We start from the raw sequence: 20575 nt of genomic DNA on the forward strand, positions 1-20575 counted from the left end.
TAGTAATCATGTGCTTCATCTCAACCCGTCTTCTTGGATCAGGATCCTCGAGTGCTCTCTCAGTAAGCTATGCCACATCGACTTCCTTATCTTTGGAAACCTTTTCCGGATTTGGGAACCTCAGGTTCTGAGAAAGCATCATTTGCCTATGAGACAATAACATATTTTTCGCCTTCAAGAGAATATACCATAGTTATGAAGATCATCCCATGACTTGAGGCGAAGCTCAGAGGCCTTCCAGCCTCGTTCATTGACCTTATGTTTTTCATCATCCAAACTTTGATATGCCTCAAACAAAAATAAACTAAAATAAATTCTCAAGTGGACTACGAGTCATTGTAGCTGAGGTTGCTGTTGCAGAAGCTTCATAATTGACTGCAACAAAAAATGGCCTAGATAATTGAACATTTCTACCAACTTGGCTCTCACAAAGGTATATATTAGTTGTTCATCAAATAAGGAGGTGGAGTGATGACTCCTATTTGAAATTTGAGATTGCTGGAGGCTCTATGGTTGTGCTAGTTCAAGCACAATGCCAGACAATGGTGAGCAAGGTTGTGGAATGCTGCATGGTGAGTTTGAAAGAGATGTGGTCTGCAGGACACCCACACCTATATACGCATGAATTTATGCTTAAGATCCATTTGCAAATGTTGATCCATGCAAGGGGAAGACAAGCCAAGATGGAGAGTCGTAGAGCGCGTGGGTTCATCTCCTCACTACATAATCCTTGAGTGAAACCCTCAAGCAGTCAGCTCTCTACATCGGTCGCAAAGTCACATGGATAGCTCAACATACACCTGGAAAATGCGACCTGCATTGAGTGTGACCATGCAACCTCTCTGAGTCGCAGGATCACATTTTGGATCCTCAAAGAAACAACCAGGAGATGTGACCCAGTACACTATGATGCAACTGGCTCAAAAGTGCAGCGCTCATCCACAACTTCTCTTCAGGTCACATAGTCGCATTGCAGAGCCTTGGAAACAACCAGAAAGTGTGACAACCTCTGGATGTGACTATGCAACCTCCAATAAGTCGATTTTCACCCGGGTCGCAGGATCGCACTCCAGAGCCTCAAGCAAGCAGCCAAAGTGATTGATCTCTATTGTAATGCGACCTCACGACCTATTTTTCTCTCAGATTATTTGGTTAGCATCGTGTGGTCGCATAATCACAATTGTCAGCCCCAAAAAAGACCAGTACTGTGACTCAAACTAAGATGCAACTCGTCAATTTGTGTAAGTCGTATCATTCTCTGGCGACCTCTTCACGAGCCACAAGACTGCTCTTGATCTCCTCATGCCCGCAATCGATATCGTTGACCATCGTCGCGAGGCTTCTGTAACCATTGAAGAAAGCATTTTGCTGGAGAGTAAGGGGTATCTCGTGTTATAATGTAATGAAGGGAGAGATTATTTTGACAAAATATACATACAACAGTGTTGCATAAAATCGAAGAGATAATGCCAAGTAGACAGGATCAACACAGAGGTTGGACACCACATCAAGTGAAATAGAGAGCATATAGTGTACTCTTGCAATTAGTCCGGTTCTCATGGAGCAGTGCACGGTGTAGCCTTAGCCTATGGGCATTACAGCCATACATGGCTCCACACCTACTACTTGTTGAAGGGTATGGTTGTCCTTTCGTTCCGCAACCCTTAGAAACAAAGAAGTGGCCTCGCCTTTACCAAAATGAGCCATACTTCGGACACATACTTTGGATAGCTCCATCCAATCAAGGGGTTTTGGAAAAACATAGAAGGGTGGACAGGAATATGGTTAGAACTTTTATGTAAGTTAATAACATTGGAACCATTGAATAGAAATCGAGTTTTGGTTTTTGAGAGGTGTCCAAGAGGGCTTGCAGCTACATGAAAGGATTTGTACTTGAATACAATAACAAGGAAAACTACGATATTCACATAAGACTGACATGTTATTTATAAAATTGGTGAAGGATACACTGAAGAAGATATAGAGAAATAAGACCCACTTCGTGAGGAGTAGTATGGCTATCCAAGAAACAAGTCTAGAGAGACAAGCATACATGCCTCTAAGCTAAAAGGGGAATGAGGTTGCATAATAGTAGGTTTATGGATAAAACATGATTGAGAAAGACCTTCCAAAGGCCACTTGCCCAAACAACATAGCTACACATATCGTGACAGTATTGTGGTGCAGGAAGAGACCACACAAGGTTCCAAATTGATGTTTTATTTTGAGTCAATTGTTTAACATTTCTGATATTATTCTTTGATTCCCAATATGTATGTAACTAATGCATTTTTTTTGCTTGTAGATAAAAGGAAAAGAAAGAATGTTGACCTAGATAAAGGGACTCTAGGGAATCTTTTAAGGATGGAAGTTTATCTTAAAGTTTAGAAACCTTGGCGAATCTTACTAATCCATAATATGCAAATTGTAAATTTTTTGGTGATATTTTTGTAGAAATATTTAGATTTCCAAAGATTTTATATTAGTTGAAATAATATTTTGGCGATTTTTAAGATAAAACAATGGTGTACTATTAAATTTGGGCGAATCATTATAGAAAAAAATGGAAATTGGCGAATCTTATTTTTGGAAAAAAGCACGAAAAATTAGCCGACCTACGAATCTTAGCCCCTAAAATTTTCCCTGAAAAGGAGTTAGGGTTTTTCATAGAAGCTACGTCACTAAGGTTTCAATGAAATCGAAGTTGGATCCACTCAGACTCCTAAAACCTATTGACAATATCAAAAATACAACATCAAGAGATGATTAGATTGCAACCAAGACACATGACCCCTCTATGGGGTCTTTCACCTCTAGGTGGTATTATAGACATTATTTGATGTTTTTCCCCCAAATATATGAGTCTAAGATCTCAGTTATGCACAAAAGAGAATAACAAGTCTCCTACCATTAAAATAAAGTTTTAATGCCAAAGATTTGTTTATGAACAATGTCAATAAGAGGGAGTTTTACATGTTTTATTTTCATTTCTTTTCTTTTCTATACGTAAAAATAATTCTGCACAATATTCTGAATTCAAAAAAATTAAGACGGGTCTCCTGTTTTCCTCTATAACTTAACATGAGTTTGTTCCTTTGGTGGATGAATCTAATTCTTCACACTACATATTCAAAAAAATTAAGACGGGTCTCCTGTTTTCCTCTATAACTTAACATGAGTTTGTTCCTTTGGTGGATGAATCTAATTCTTCACACTACATAAATAAAGTAGTTTCATTTTTCTAACTCCCTATTATTATTATAGCTTTCAAAAATATTTTTAAATATGGTCCACATACTTATCACCAATAAATATACATAGACTTATATAACTATGTATACAAATATCATCTTTGGAAAAAATATATATTTAATTCATTTTCATTTCACATATATCACAATTCTAAAATACAATCATTTATTCTCAACCTAACTTTTTAACACTGGTCACTTAAAAACCAAATTATATGTACACAAATTCATACTAGGAATCATATACTTAAATAATGATTATCACAAGACTCACAATGTTTGGCATAGTAATTTTAGGGCTTTTATATATTTAAAATTAACATTTAAAAATTAACGACCCATCATAATTTACTATCATTTATAATTGTGTATATTCGTTTTAAGAAATTTCATCATTTAAATAATAAATTGATATAGGGGTTGGAAACATAAATAATAACATATCATTTTATTTGAGGAATGTGATAATTTTGTTATGCAATTTTTTCATAAATAAGAGTTTTGTATTCTACAAATTATTTTTATATAATTTATTTCATTTTTTTATAATATATTTTAATAAGTTGTATATGTACTTCTAATATTTTTTTAATGAATATATTATTTTTTAGATATCTAATAGGTTAGGGAAAGGAAACATTAACTTTCCTAAGTAATGTTATATTTTAATTATTATTATACTTATTACTTTCAATAGTAATCACTATGAGGAGGATGATGATCACCATCCACTAAAAGAAAAAACAGTTACTGGATTTATATATTTAAATGGAGTGGCGAAGGAATTGTTTGGACCGTCAAAAGTGGTTGGAATTCGAGCAAAAAATTTTCAAAAAATCGTGTATATGTAGTGTTTGAATCATGTTTTTGATAGTGGAAATGGATTTAGCGCCATCAAAAACCTCTCAGGCACCTAAAATTATGAAGTTTAACAGCTTCTACTTGGATTACAAAAACTCTTGCTGGAATTTTTCAAAATATAGCCGGAATTACCATAACTTTCAAAGCAAAAAAGCATAATCGTTAGACTACGACTATTTAAATAAATTAGTTTAATTTATGGAAGTGTTTCAATAATGAAATAAAGTAAAAATACAATTTAATATAATTAGAGTTTTATAAATTACAAATTAGCCGAATTCCATTTTATTATAAATATTTTGAAAATTAGATCTCATGTCTTTATACCTTAAAAATAAGATGTTCTCATAAATTAATTTATAAAGTAAAAATACAATTTAATATGATTAGAGTTTTATAAATTACAAATTAGCTAAATTCCATTTTATTTATAAGTATTTTGAAAATTAGATCTCTTTTCTTTATATCTTAAAAATAAGATACTCTCATCCTCTACACTGTCCTTATAAATTTTATAATTTTATTTCGGCATTCTAGATCTTATCCAATACACTGCCTTATTATGAAATTTATATAAAATTTTTGAATCTTCTTAATATTTTAACTTGTACTTAATGATTTTTATTTGGCGATTAAATTATTTCTAATTATTATTTGGTAATTAAATTATTTTAATTATTAATTATTAGTTTGTATATTGTTTAATTTTTTTTTAAATTAATTATGATATTATTGTTAACAATGTTTCTTTTGAACTTAATTATGTTGAAGGACTCCTCCACTAATAACAAAACATATTTAATCCAACCTTGAGTTTTAGTTTTGGTAACTTTATGGATGTTTGGAATAGCCATATTTCATAATAATTAAAGCAGGGGTACATTACATTACCTGATCATGTATCAACACATGTAATCCAACCAAGGAGGGGGAGGTGTACATTACATTCCTGATCACGTATAACAGAGGAGGAGGAACAACAAAACATATTTAATCCAACCTTGAGTTTTGGTAACTTTATGGATGTTTGGAATAGTCATATTTCATAATAATTAAAGTAGGTGTATATTACATACTTGATCACGTATCAACATATGTAATCCAATCGAGGAGGGGGAGGGGTACATTATGTACCTGATAACAAGGAGGGGTACATTACGTACCTGATCACGTATCAAAGGAGGAGGAGGGCGGGGTGGGGGTGGGAGGAGGAGGGCGGGGTGGGGGTGGGAGGAGGAGGGCGAGGTACATTACATACCTGATCACGTATCAATGGAGGGGGAGGAGGAGGAGGAGGAGGAGGAGGAGGAGGAGGAGGAGGTACATTACATACTTGATCCTGTATCAACATATGTAATCCAATCGAGGAGGAGGAGGAAGAGGAGGAGTAGGAAAACTTTATCCATGTTTGGAATAGTCATAGGAGGAGGAGGAGGCGGTACATTACATACCTGATCACGTATCAACATATGTAATCCAACCGAGGAGGAGGAGGAAGAGGAGGAGTAGGAACACTTTATCCATGTTTGGAATAGTCATAGGAACCCTCTAACTTTTCATAATAATTAAATCATACTTGATCGGGTGGAGGGAGGGGGAGCGGTAGGGGTAGGAGGAGGAGGAGGAGGAGGAGTAGGAAAACTTTAACCATGTTTGGAATAGTCACAAGAACACTCTAAATTTTCATAATAATTAAATCATATCTGATCATGTATCAACACAGGAGGAGGAGGAGGAGGAGGTGGAGGCATACTTGATCAAGTATCAACATATGTAATCCAACCGAGGAGGAGGAGGAAGAGGAGGAGTAGGAGAACTTTATTGATTTTTGGGATAGTCATAGGAAGCCTCTAACTTTTCATAATAATTAAAGCAGGTGTACATTACATGCCTGATCACATATCAACGTATGTAATCCAACTAAGGATGGGGAGGAGGGGGAGGGAGAGGATGAGGACATATGTAATCCAACTACTTCGGAGGAGGGGGAGGATGAGGACATATGTAATCCAACCACTTTAAAGGAATACTTGAATCATGTATCAACATATGTAATCCAACCAACCATGTTTATATGGTGAAGGGATTCCTCCACTCTTTCCCAATGGTTAGAACAATAAAACATCTTTAATCCAACCATTTTTGAGTTTTGGTAACTTTATCGATGTTTGGAATAGTCATAGGAAGCCTCTAACTTTTCATAATAATTGAAGCATTTGTACATTACATACCTGATTCGATGTTTGGAATAGTCATGGAAAGTGTCTAACTTTTCATAATAATTAAAGCAAGTGTACATTACATACTTGATCATGTCTCAACATATGTAATCCAACCGAGGAGGAGGAGGAGAAGGAGGAAGAGGAGGAGGCATAGGAGGAGGAATAAACATATGTAATCCAACCACTTTGGAGGAATACTTGATCATGTATCAACATATGTAATCCAATGGAAGAGGAGGAGGAGGAGGAGGAATCAACATATGTAATCCAACCGAGGAGGAGGTGTAATCAACATATGTAATCCAACCGAGGAGGAGGTGTAATCAACATATGTAATCCAACCACTTTGGAGGAATACCTGATCACATATCAACATATGTAATCCAACCAAGGAGGAGGAGGAGGAAGAAGAAGATTTAACACATGTAATCCAACAACTTTGGAGGAATACCTGATCACATATCAACGTATGTAATCCAACTGAGGAGGAGGACGAGGAGGAGGAGAACCTGATCACGTATCAACATATGTAATCCAACAACTTTGGAGGAATACCTGATCATGTATCAACAAATGTAATCAAACCGAGGAGGAGGAGAGGAGGAGTATATGATCATGTATCAAAATATGTAATCGAAACACTTTGGAGGAATACCTGATCATGTATCAACATATGTAATCCAATCGAGGAGGAGGAGGACTTTTGAGTTTTGGTAACTTTATTGATGTTTGGAATAGTCATATGAAGCCTCTAACTTTTCATAATAATTAAAATATATGCACATTACATACCTGATCATGTATCAACATATGTAATCCAACGGAGGAGGAGGAGGACTTTTGAGTTTTGGTAACTTTATTGATGTTTGGAATAGTCATATGAAGCCTCTAACTTTTCATAATAATTAAAATATATGCACATTACATACCTGATCATGTATCAACATATGTAATCCAACGGAGGAGGAGGATGAATTTTGAGTTTTGGTAACTTTATTGATGCTTGGAATAGCCATAGGAAGCCTCTAACTTTTCATAATAATTAACGCATGTGTACATTACATACCTGATCACGTATCAACACATGTAATCCAACCACTTTGGATGATTAACACATGTAATCTAACCACTTTGGAGGAATACCTAATCAAATATCAACATATGTAATCCAACCGCGGAGGAGGAGGAAATAATAAAATAATATTAATAATCCAAACCACTGAGGAGGAGGAGGGGGAGCAAAGAATAAAATAATAATCCAAACTGCTGAGGAGGAGGAAATAATAAAATAATATTAATAATAAAAAAAAGAAAAGGAGGAGGAGGAAATAATAAAATAATATTAATAATAAAAAAACATTTTAATTTTCCTGGATAAAATTTCTCTATTTATATGTTATGAGAAATATTTGAATGTCAACTATGTATATATTATATATAATTTAAAAAATATAGATATTTATCATGAAAATAACGTTTTATGGTTAAAACGTTTGTGACGAGGAGGAGGAGGAGGTTGAGGTTTAGGTTTAGTTAAAAAATAATAAAATAACATTAATAATAAAAAAACCATTTTAATTTTCCCTAATAAAATTTCTCTATTTATATGTTATGTAAAATATTTGAATGTCAACTATGTATATATTATATATAATTTTTTAAAAATTAAATGTTTATCATGAAAAAATAAGTTTTATGGTTAAAAGGTTTGTTTGGTCTTATATATACTTGGATAGCATTCAAAAATACAATTTAAACAATGAAAAATTACACATTGTATTTTGCACTCTAAAGAAGTTTGCACGCGAATCAAGTTGATCCCTCTGGATTCATGTTAGATTCGTACTTAAAATGGATCTATGCTAGCTTAATTTTTTTTTATTTATTTATTGTTTGAGGGCAAAGTGTGACTCTTAAAACATTTCAAGTAGTCTTTTTATTCTACATTCTGCCCCCTTTTTAGGTATTTCTTTTGTAAATATTGTATGAAATCAAACAAAGATTTGTTGAAATGACAAGTTGTCTAGTCTAAACAATCCAGGGGCTTGTTGAAATTGCAAGTTGTGTAGTCTAAACAATCTAGTTGTTTGCTGAAATTGCAAGTTGTGTAATCTAAATAATCTAGGTGCTTGTTGAAATTGGAAGTTGTGTAGTCTAAACAATCTAGGTGTTTGTTGAAATTGCAAGTTGTGTAGTCTAATCAATCCAAGTGGCCAAGGAGATTTTCAAAATTGCTCAAGATTTGAACACTTTGCACCTCAAAATATTTGATCCGTCTCCACTCTTGCTAAATTCATGATTAAGATGGATCTTATTTTTATAAATTTAAATATAGACATAGCATAAAAAATTGATGTTAGAGTATTGTTTTTTATAAACTATTAAAATGATAATGCATATTTTAATTCTTGAGAGATTTAGTATAAATACTTTTATCAATAAAAAAGAAATTAATTTGAAACTATTTAATTTTAAAATTATTAATAAAAATGAAATTAATTTGAAATTATCTAATTTTTATGTCTTAATAATAATAATAATAATAATAATAAGAACCCCCGATCCGGGTGGCTGCCTGAGGAAATAGGCCAGATATGGCTGTCAGGAAAATACCAGGATGGGTACAGCCCACCGCATCCCACATGCTCATGGCGATGGGTGCGGTGGCGTCCCACATGAGGAAGTATAGGCTGGAAGGGAGAAGTGGCAGCCAGTGCCAGGGTAGTGACGGAGGTGGGAAGGACAGGACAGGAGGATGGATGGGACAAAGGAGGAAGAAGGGGGAGTATGAAGGAATGAAGGGTGATGGGAAGAGTATTGTTGTGAAGGAGAGACGGGGGACTGACGAGGAAGATCAGCTCATCAACCTGCAACGACACCTTCGAAAGGACACTGGGTATGTAATCTGGCCATATTCATTAATTGAAATGCTGCCTGTGTGTTTACATGGAAGGGGAATGAGAGGTCCGAACAGAGAGGAGGGAATGCAGGGAGGGAAGGGGAGTGAGGTCGAACCTGTAAATGGTATCGTGAGGGACCACCAGGGACCAGAATATGAGGGAGGCCAGGCCAGTAATTTAGCTAGCCAAACCTGTAAGGTGGAAGGAGAGAAGGGAGATAAGCAAGTGAGAGGTGGGGCAATTGCGAGGGACAGAGAAGAGCGAAAGGCACTCAGGCCAGAGGGGAGGGAGAAGGGAAAGGAATTGAGGGTAGTAATAGTAATTGTATGGTTCGAGGGACGGGAGGGTAAGGCTGTAAGCGTCATGCGAATTGAGCACCAGGACTCTATCCCTGGGAACAGAGCAGAGAGAGGCAATTTCCAAAAAGGCAGAGGGTATAGTGCATGGCAGGGGAGTGGCGCTGTTAGCTCTGGCAGAGAGGCTATTGCATGGCAGGGGAGTGGCGCTGTTAGCTCTGGCAGAGAGGCTATTGCATGGCAGGGGAGTGGCGTTGTTAGCTCTGGCAGAGAGGCTATTGCATGGCAGGGGAGAGGCATTGTTACTTCGGACATAAATGAGGTAGCAAAGTAGTGGGCAGAGGGCAAAGATGGGGATGGTAGGAGATGCAAGGAGAGGGGCAACGATAGAATGGTGGAAAGGCTGGAAAATGTAATTCGTAAGCTAACTGGAATGTTTTGTGAACAGGTGAGCACAACAGGTGACATGGCTAGACCAGCCCGTGGCAGAGGATGCGACAGAAGGGGAAGGGAGGAGCCTCGGGGTGCTGACCCAGGTACCTTGGAACCCAGATGGGGAAGAAAACCAGTAGAAAGACTAATCCATGAAGCAGCGACAACGTATAGAGTAGGGATGGATGTAGGCATTAGGAAGATCTTAGAAGATTGGGAGGAACAGATAAAAGAGGAGGCAGACTTAGAAGAGGAAATGGAGGCCTAGTGAGAGGTAATCCTGGACCCAAGAAATATGAGGGGAAGACTAACTCAATTTAAGTAGACTCTATACCTATACTGGCTCATGAAGAGCCTAATGGGGAAGGCCATGGAGCAACTATCAATGGGGATGGAAATGACCCTCTAGGACATGCCAAACTACAGGAAGGACCTGTAGACCATACAGTTTCAGTTGTGCAAGTAGGACATCCGCTTAGACTGAATCCAAAGGCATATCCCTTGTATCATCAAGCTGGCAGATGCACTAGGAGACTCCGTTGACGACCCAACCCTGGTCGACTCAGCCTCAGAGGACCAAAAGGAATAGTTAGGTTCTTGACTGTTTTTAAGTTTTTAGCGGATAGCATTTACTTTTATAATGTATGCTTATGATAGATAGAAACTCGGACTCATATTATGATATCGCTGTATATATACCTTGGGTGGATCACCTTAAACTATATGATTTTTGGATGGCATATAACGCATATAGGTGGCCAAGAGACTTGGTTTCCCACTGGGCAAGTTGAGGCCACCTATCTCATCTAAGTGGTGTAAATTTGTTTTTCATAAATAGAAAATAGAAGGTCCTACCAAGCATTACAAAATAATAATAATAATAATAATAAATATTTTTTCTTTTTGATTCACATTTCAAAAGATGATGTTATTGTATTTTTAAAATCATAAATAAAGTTGATTAAAGAGACTTACTCATCATAAATTCGATGTTTTAAATTTTAAACCAATTTAGATTCACCTTAACTCCAATCAAGAGAGATCAAATCTCTTTTCACTGTGTAAGAAGTTTGTACTAAATTTAATCCTTAGTAATTGTTACATTAAAATAAATCTAATTTATAATAAAAACTTATCGAAAAACACTTTTAACAATGCATTTCTTCATAGTTACCATTATCAAACTTATTGTTTATTTAAATTCAATGAATTTATTTGTATTGATATACAACTTCAACTTATCTTTATTTATGGTTTATCAAAGTAATATCATTTTCTATAGTTAATATTATAATATTTTTAACATTTGATAATAATAATAATAATAATAATAATAATAATAATAATAATAATAATAATAATAATAATAATAATTATTATTATTATTATTATTATTATTATTATTTTTATAATATAAAGATGATATTTTAATATACTTATTATTAGAGATATTAATAAAAAATGTAAAACAATTAAATTTAAATATGTAATTAAACACAACTTTTTTTAAAATGCATGTTTAAACATTTTTCTAAAATAAAATGCATAACACTTTTCTAAACTAAGATATTTATAATATTTTTCTAAAATAGTGTGTCCTAAAACTGTTTCTGAGCTGGTTTTCCTTGGATGTAAGGAAACAGGTTAACTGCCCAAGACCCAAAGACATTTGGCATGAGTGAAAACCTGCCCCGTATGGATCACGAGTGGGTTATTCCAGGTTGTGTGGTTTTCCTTGAATAAGGGTGATAAATCAGCCTGCATTCGCACCTAGAGATAGTTGTCCTCATTGCTGGTTTGTCAAATAAATTATGATAAATTTTCCACCTTAAAAAACACTTTTCTAAAACAAAATGCATATTTAGTCTTTAAATATGCAAGGAAACCTCTAATGTTCAGTCAGTCCTGAGATTTGATCTCAATTTCTAACTTATACTTGACAACATTAAACATTCAAATTAACCACGAACACGACGATAATCGAACTATCTAACTTATACTTGACAACATTAAACATTCAAATTAACGACGTACACGACGATAATCGAACTAAGCCATAATGCATATTCATATAACAGCAGCCAACTACTGAAACTAAAACTAAAAGACAGTATCACAATACTCTTAACGAATACTAATTCCAGCATATTCGTATAATGCTTGCTTCTCCTCCACCCCACGAGAGAAATAATGTTTCATGTAATCTGTATGAATGAAATTCCTGAACAAGCATGGATGAGTTTCGTCAGTAAGTTCCGGAGCGTGGATGTGTTTCATCCATAAGTTCCGGACCTGAACTAATCTCTGCTTCGAATTCAGGAACATAAAACACTGCAATCGCTAGCCTATCCCTGCAACGGTCTGTCATTACTCGATGCTCCACGCTCTGGTATCTTCCATTACTCATTACTCGATGCTCCACGCTCTGGTATCTTGTATGAAACGAAGTAATTAACAATTATTATAGTAAGATAATGAACATGTCACGATAAACACAACACAAGAAGAGTAGTTATTGTTCCGGCGCTGGACTGGACTGGAGTAGTTATTAAATACATATTTTATAAAAAAAAATCCCTAAATACATATCCAACCCAATCATAAAAAAATGCTTAAATTTAAATCGTGCAACATCAATCAGAACCTGTTTTTCAGATCATGTTAAAACTGTTGGGTAGATTTATTATCAATGATATAATTTTCAATTTTTTTGATAAATAATATAAATTAAATTTAAATAAAAAAATAACTTTTACAAATCATTTTTAAAAAAATATCTAAAGCGGTAAATGGTAAAATTATCTATAAAAACAAAACATCAACCTAACAGACCCGAAGTATAATGAGCACATGAAGTATATGTGTGGATCCGAAGCACACCATGAAGCAAAGAGCAGACGAGAAAGAGAAATGTTGGAAGAATCATGAAAAAAAGGCGATGCACAGAAAGAAGAGTATACTGAACAGTCACGCAGGTGATACGGAAATCGATTTTTTTTTTTGTGGTGTTCAATAAAATGATTTCTATTATTTTTTAAGCTCATAAATAAAATGATTCCTATTATTTTGTAAGTTGATAAACTCACATAAAAAGTGGAAATTTTTAATACGGTGCTTGGTATAGTGTTTTATTATTTTATGTTATTTTTTTTAATATATAAATGTATATAATAATGTAGAGTGATTTATAATTTTAATGGTTTGTTTAATCATTCAAGTTCATATGATTAAAGTATTTTTGTTATTTAAAGGTTATGGATTCAATTCTCTCAATATATTTTAGGTTAGATTTTATGGTTGAAAGTGATATTTTTAGGTGAATGTGTGAACCACATATAAAAAAAATAACTAACAAAAAAAAACACTGAATGACTTCTAAATATTATAATGATACTTGGATTTGGAAGTTGGACTACGTATCCGAGGAAATAATTGCCCTCATGAATAACATCTACAACTCACTTGGTGTAGGAATTCAATGGTGCCATTGGCACACCTTCCATAGCATATTGGGTTTGGAACAAGAGGGTGGTGGCTCCCTTGCATTTATGGTGCATGAAGAGTTGGTACACTCGCCCTCAGCCTAGCGAGAGGAACTCCAAGGTATAATGTTTGACTATTGGATGGGGTTCACAATTCATCTCCACAGTAGCTCGAAGTAAAAGTAGTAATTCAAGCGATGAGAATTGAGATCGATTCTAGTGTATATATGGTGCGGGAATGAGGTCGCCCCCACAGAGGAGGCCAGGGAAGGGAAAGACCTCCTCTCCCACCGTGGCATGGCCAAGGTGATGAGCACTTCAATTGTAGCATCCCTCATCACTACCGCAAAATTATTGTTGATACGAAAGCTCAAGAGCTAAGGGTCATGGGCGACCACCTCTGGGAACTGCATTATCTCTTTGGCCGCCACTTCAGGGACTAGGAGGACATCAATGTGCTACTAGAGGACAACGTGCTCAACATGGAATTCCATTTGCACCATGCCAAAGTTTCCTACTATCGAATTTCTAACCTCTTGGGAATGCAATTCTAGGGCTCTATGTCTCCTTCAACTGATACAATGGATGAATCTCCTTCGCTCTCTCCAGTTCAGGCTGATGCTCAACATGATAGGCTCCACAACCCTTTGCTAAGGCGTTGATAGACTCGAGGTGACTCAAAGACTACTCCAACTGGCTTGGGCCCCTCTACCAACTAAGGTGTCTCACCCTTCCTATAGAAATCAAAACAACCAACATCATCGAGCCAACCGACTTCCACGGGGCACCTCCTTCTCGATGATGCAGACTACTACAAGCCCTGCCCAATGGTCAAGGAAGACCCTCGAGAGCACTAGTAGGGCGAAGCTTGTCTCTCAAGGTAGCTCCTTTCGTGGCCAATATGTCTCTCTGCTCTTGGATCCCTTAATGATTTTTCCTATTACGTTGCTATCTACTTGTCGAAAAGACCTCTAGTTTCTCTTTTGTGGGCAAAGGCTTCCTCTTGTTTTTCTATATTATTCTGTCTCTCAACCTCAAACTTCTGAATATAATTAATGATAATAAAAATAAAATTATATATATATATATATATATATATATATATATATATATATATATATATATATATATATATCTTTATTTTTAATATAAAATTATAATTAAAATATTAAAAAAAATTGTATTATGCAATTAATGATAAAATATGTACAATTCATTCCTATTTTCACTTTTATAGAGTTTAGTAAGATACATGAAAATAGAGTTTAGTAAGATAAAGGTGAAGAAGGTGGAAGCTTACCTATTTTATATAAACTTTCATCTCCCCATGTGAAAAATGTGTATATAGATAGGAGTAGGTGTGTATATTGGTAGAAGTTAAAATATGTACAATTAATATGTCTATGTCCATTACCTACTTTAATTCCTATTTTCACTTTTATAGAGTTTAGTAAGATAAAGGAAAATAGAGTTTAGTAAGATAAAGGTGAAGAAGGTGGAAGCTTATCTATTTTATATATACTTTCATCTCCCCATGTGAAACATGTGTATATAGATAGGAGTAGGTGTGTATATTGGTAGAAGTTAAAATATGTACAATTAACATGTTTATGTCCATTACCTACTTTAATTCCTATTTTCACTTTTATAGAGTTTAGTAAGATAAAGGAAAATAGAGTTTAGTAAGATAAAAGTGAAGAAGGTGGAAACTTACCTATTTTATATATACTTTCATCTCCCCATATGAAAAATATGTATATAGATAGGAGTAGGTGTGTATATTGGTAGAAGTTAAAATATGTACAATTAACATGTCTATGTCCATTACCTACTTTAAGACAATTTTCAAAATAAACAATTTAAAATTATAAAAATGTATAAACATCAACAAAGATAGAAAAAATATATATCGTATATGATACACAATATTTATATAATATTTTTACTTAAAACAATATTCTTTTATTAAAAAATATATGTATATATAATTAAATTTATGTAAAATTAATAATTATTAAAATCATATAATTTATAAAATTGCAAATTATATATATAGGCTTAGTCTAATATATGGATCAAATGATTTTTTTAAAGATAATTTTTTTGGTTAATTTTAACTAAATTTTAGGGGAGATTTTTAAAAACTTAAATATAAGTTGTTTAATCTATAGAAATTGAGTGCTTAAAAAGTTTTTCAAGATATTGATTCTATAAAAAAATCTACTTTATCTATAAATTAAACTAAACCTATATATGGATTTAAAATTATTCAAACATATAATCCCTTTATATATTTTTATATATTTGTAATTTTATATATTTTTATATATTTGTAATTTTACACATATCGAATAAAAATAAAAAAAAAATCAAATATATATTGATTAAAATGAATATAAACTACTAGTACGAGATAGAACTAGTACAATATACAACTAGATAGATAATATATAAAAATAATACTTTTTAAATAAAGTTAAAAAACTTGTTATTGTTTTGTTATTGTATGATCGAAATTAAGAATCATAAATGGTTTTAAATATATTTTAATATTCCATTATTATTAGTATAATAGATATGATATTGGGTTGTTATTAACTTTGGTTTGATATAAATATTAAAATAATTTTGTAATGAAAAAGTATTAATTAGAAATGATTTTATAATATTGTTTATTTTATTTATCTAAAATTAATATAGGTATTATTAAATTTTTTATTTTTATTTATTTATTTTTTTTAAATTGAAAAAACAATCTAAATTATTATTATTTTATTATAGAGATTTAATAAAGAAAGATAAGTGAAAAGACTTTAATTCTCCATTGTCCAGGAGGTGTTTCTATTGAATAAAATTTATTAAATGAAGACATGTCTTTCTCCTTTTCATACTTTCCCCCTTTTTCATATTTTTGGCTATTGTGAACCTTGGTTATTGTTGTCTAAATAAGCTACAAAGCTCTTTCTTGTTCTTTACAAGATTTATGTTGATTCTAGTTAACATTGGCCCTCATTAATATTGTTCCTTTGTTCATTGTTTTATAAGATTTTTGGAAAAATTATCATTCATTTTAGCTAATGTAGCCCTTGCTCGTCAATGTTGTCCCTTTACTGAGTACTCCATGGGATCCTTGCAATATTTATTATTCATTTCAATTAGTGTAGTATCTACTCATCAATATTGTCCCTCTACTCAACATTTTGTAAGAGGGTGATGGCATTGTTGGAATTGACTATTTATTGGATTGTTATGTACATTCAATGTTGTTCTCTTTGGCATAATCAGTAGTGCTTATGTGTGGCTATTGTTTCATTCACCATCACGCTACTCATTAGCATCGTCCCCCGAAACTTGACATTCTATGGGAGGTGAGGATGATTTTGGTGGTTTAGTTAGTGTTGTGCTCTTTGGAATGGTTCATGGATGCTTATGTATAGTTATTATTCATTCTAGGTTAGCATCAATGATCCTTGGTGTTATCCCTCTAGTGGGTGCTATGTAGGCTCTTGCAACTAGGAGGGTGAGGATGTTGTTGATAATCATTTATTGCTTTGCAATGTTGCCATTGTCTATTTGTTGGGTATTGACTATAAATAATTTTCAATATTCCTAATCTTATTTTTCTATGTTGATGATCCATAAATTGCCGTGGATATTCCACTGGACAGTTCATCACAACAGGTCTAATAATATTATATTAAAACTCTGACAATTCTACACTATTAAAATTTATTAAACTTTAAGATATGTGTATTTGAGTGTAATTAGTGCATGCATGAGAATGGAAATTATGCAGAAAAGTAGAGAATGACAAAATAAGCATACAAACACACACAAAACACAAGATATGCTCTCTGGGAAATCCTTTCGAAAGAAAATCCAACTGGAAGGTAAGGTCGCTTCACTGTCTTTCTCTGTCTGGAAATATGGCTGCAGGTACAAAGAAGTAATGCCTGTGGCCCGTGGGCTGCTAAATTACACAGATCTTGTCTATGTGCTCTACCTCCTATATCTCAGGGTTATCTTTTCTCAGTTAAGGAACAAAATTCTCTCGAAAGAATGGAATGCCTCTTCTTTTTGGTGGCTCGATTATAACACAACCCGATAACCTACTAGTGGTTAAGTTTGACTACATCAACTCTTAAATAGAGTTACAAAATAGAATCTTCCAGAGTCTTTTACATCACAAACATGTGACTAGCCCCTTTTTCCATGAATAGTGGGGGCTGACACAACATCCTCCTGAACTATAGGTGTGAAAATAGGAAGGTCAACTTCTGAGTGGCATAACTTTTGCATACGAACTCAGATTGAAGTGCTTCTTGCATCATTGGAAAGGTCTTTGTGTGTAGAATAGCATGAAAATGTGCCATGTTGTAGTGGCCAATATTTACCCCCAAAAAATGTTGTTTGATGCCTCAAAATGCTCCTGAAAGATTTCAGACCTTGTTTCACCAAACTAGGTCTAGTCGATAAAGACGATCCCGTGAGTTGATTCCTCCACTTTTTCCACTCCAAATGCATCAAGATGGATGACAAAAAATATAATGATCCAATTCGGATTAGTTAAAAAAGGTGTTTGACTTGAATTTCCTAGTTTAATGGTTGTCAGTGGTGGTTCTTTCCTTGCGTGGAAATAGTTTTGAGTTGCATTTGATTTTCTTGTGTGATGAGCTATTGTCAAATTACAAGGAAAACATGGAATGCAAATATGGGTTTCTTGTTGGGTTTGGAATTAAAAAGGTATTTTTCTTGCATTCACTTTTCAACTATTTTGAATCATTAGGAAAATATTTTGTTAGATTATTGTTGCTCTAATTTTTTCCCTCTTAGTTGTATTTTTCCAATGCTCTCTTGAATTTATGATCACAAATTACTAATTAGTGTTTACCTTCTACTTGATATTGAGTGGGCTCTTGCTTGCATTCATTCTTTAAGAAAGTTGTTAGTAACTTGATAGATGTTCTTATATGGAAATAATGTTGGTTCTTGTTTAAGTTGAATGAGGATGTGTGCCTTATTATTTTTGTTCACCTTTTTATACTTTATTTTCTCTTTTCTCTGATTAACATTTATTTTTTACTCTTTATTTCATCTTTAATAAAAATATTTAATTTAACCAAAATTTATTCAATATATATATATATATATAACTGAAACATAAAAGAAAAATACTATTTTCAACACTATTTAATTATCCCAATCACTTAAGAAACAAAAATAAGATCAATATCCTATTGTCACCCACATTCAAATGCCTAATCTTCCATGATATAGAGTGAATTTAAGATCCAAAAACATGGGAATTATTCAAAACCAAAAACATGTACGAGATAAAAAGTAATCTACCCATTAAGAGAAGGCCACTTTATTTCAATCATCTAAAGGTTACAAAATAATAAAAGACACTTATGTGGAACATCATATCTGGAAAGTCCATTTTCTGTGTCACCTATATGTTCCATATTGTCTTTTCTCGTTGCATTACTTCATTCATATTTTATTGTTTCATGGTTTTGTTACTGTCTTCTTTCTCGACACTAATCCATTCATGTGTTCATTGCTTCTATGAGAATAATGGAGAAAGTTATGGAATGATTCATTATTAGGATTTTGTTATGAGTGATTATTGTCTTGTTGGGATTGTGTGTTCTAATTAGGTTTTAGATCCTATTTATGAGGAGTTTGTTTAAACTACTCAGCTACTTTGTAATTCTATATATGTATTTACTTTTTGGCTAAATGAATGAACACAATATCTGGTCTAAGCCTTGCCTCCCCTGAGAGTTGCATCTCTCATCTTCCCATCACTTTGTTTTCCATATTTTCTATCTTGGTATTAGAGCTTGGTTAGAGAGGCATGAAATCCTATGGCATGGTTGAGTCTTGGGAATTTGTGTTAAGTAGCGCAGACCTCCTCTACATATTGAAGTGGTGTCAAACTTAGGTATGTATTATTGTTGCAACAAGGAAATGTTGGTTTACGAGTGTTAGGAAATCTAGTGTCTATGTAGAGCTGCTAGTCCCACTAAGACGGGTAGCTATCATAGAAACAAACATATTAAAGTTACTTTCGTTTTCCTTTATGAGAAGTAGATAGGAGAGGATCAAAGAATACCAACCTTAGTCTTTCGCTCAGTTCCTTGCTTGTTCCTTCTCCTCACCGACAGGTCTTTGCCGCTTCTCCCTTGACCACTCCGCTTCAAAGAGTACCTGTAAAGTCAAAGCAGCATAATACTTTCAAAGTGCAGAGATCTACAACCATAAACAATATAGGACTAGATATATATTGACCACACAAATGCATATACTATCAAACATACAAGAATGTGGAGGAAAACTTGAATATCTTTATTAATATAAAGATTAGAAGAGAGGATTACAACCCATTGATCTGACCCAGCGTCATCCTCCCAGCATGAAAGCCCTTCTTCACCTCATGAAAAGCTTAGATCACCCAACACTATGATATTCCACTAAGAAACCAACAACACTTCCTTACAAGATGCAAAATTCCAGCCTCTGGATCTCTGGGATGAGGGATCCATATATAAATGATTGCAGGGAGGTGAGTCAGCTTCTGGGATTTTGATTAGTGTCTTCTCTCTGATAGTTCTTGATTCCACTTGGAGATCGATGATCTCTTACTCATCCCTGGGCGAATTTAGAGAGGCAAGTGTCACAGGAGAAGTTTCTGGAAGATTCCATGATCATCCACCTTGCAAACTGTCTCTGCCATTTGTCCATTCTTGCCCATCGCACCCTATAGAAGGGATTTCCAGTATGCATCGCACCTTTTACACTGGGCAGGTGAGATGCATCGTACCCTTAGCACGGAGCAACCTGTATGGTCTAGTTTTGACCAGTTCTAAGCAGTTTCCTGTGGAGAACTTCTGGGAGATGATGTAATCAACTGACCTTGTTTCTTTAGGGCATGAAACAACACTTTTAGGGACTCAGAAGCCCTTGTTTTATGGGCATATATGATTGGGTTTGCAGTGCCCAAAAATGTCTATAACAGTTGCCCCCTACAGCATGAGGTCGTTTATCTTTTGATGTTGAGTGAAATGCTTTATCATGAGGGTCCGAGGTTTTTCGAACTGGAAGGCGACCTGTAATAAGATACAATAC

The sequence above is a fragment of the Pinus tabuliformis genome, chromosome 1_1 (assembly GCF_031772625.1).
Source record: "Pinus tabuliformis cultivar Carrire ecotype Pingquan chromosome 1_1, CPIR1, whole genome shotgun sequence".
NCBI classification, from domain to species: Eukaryota; Viridiplantae; Streptophyta; class Pinopsida; order Pinales; family Pinaceae; genus Pinus; species Pinus tabuliformis.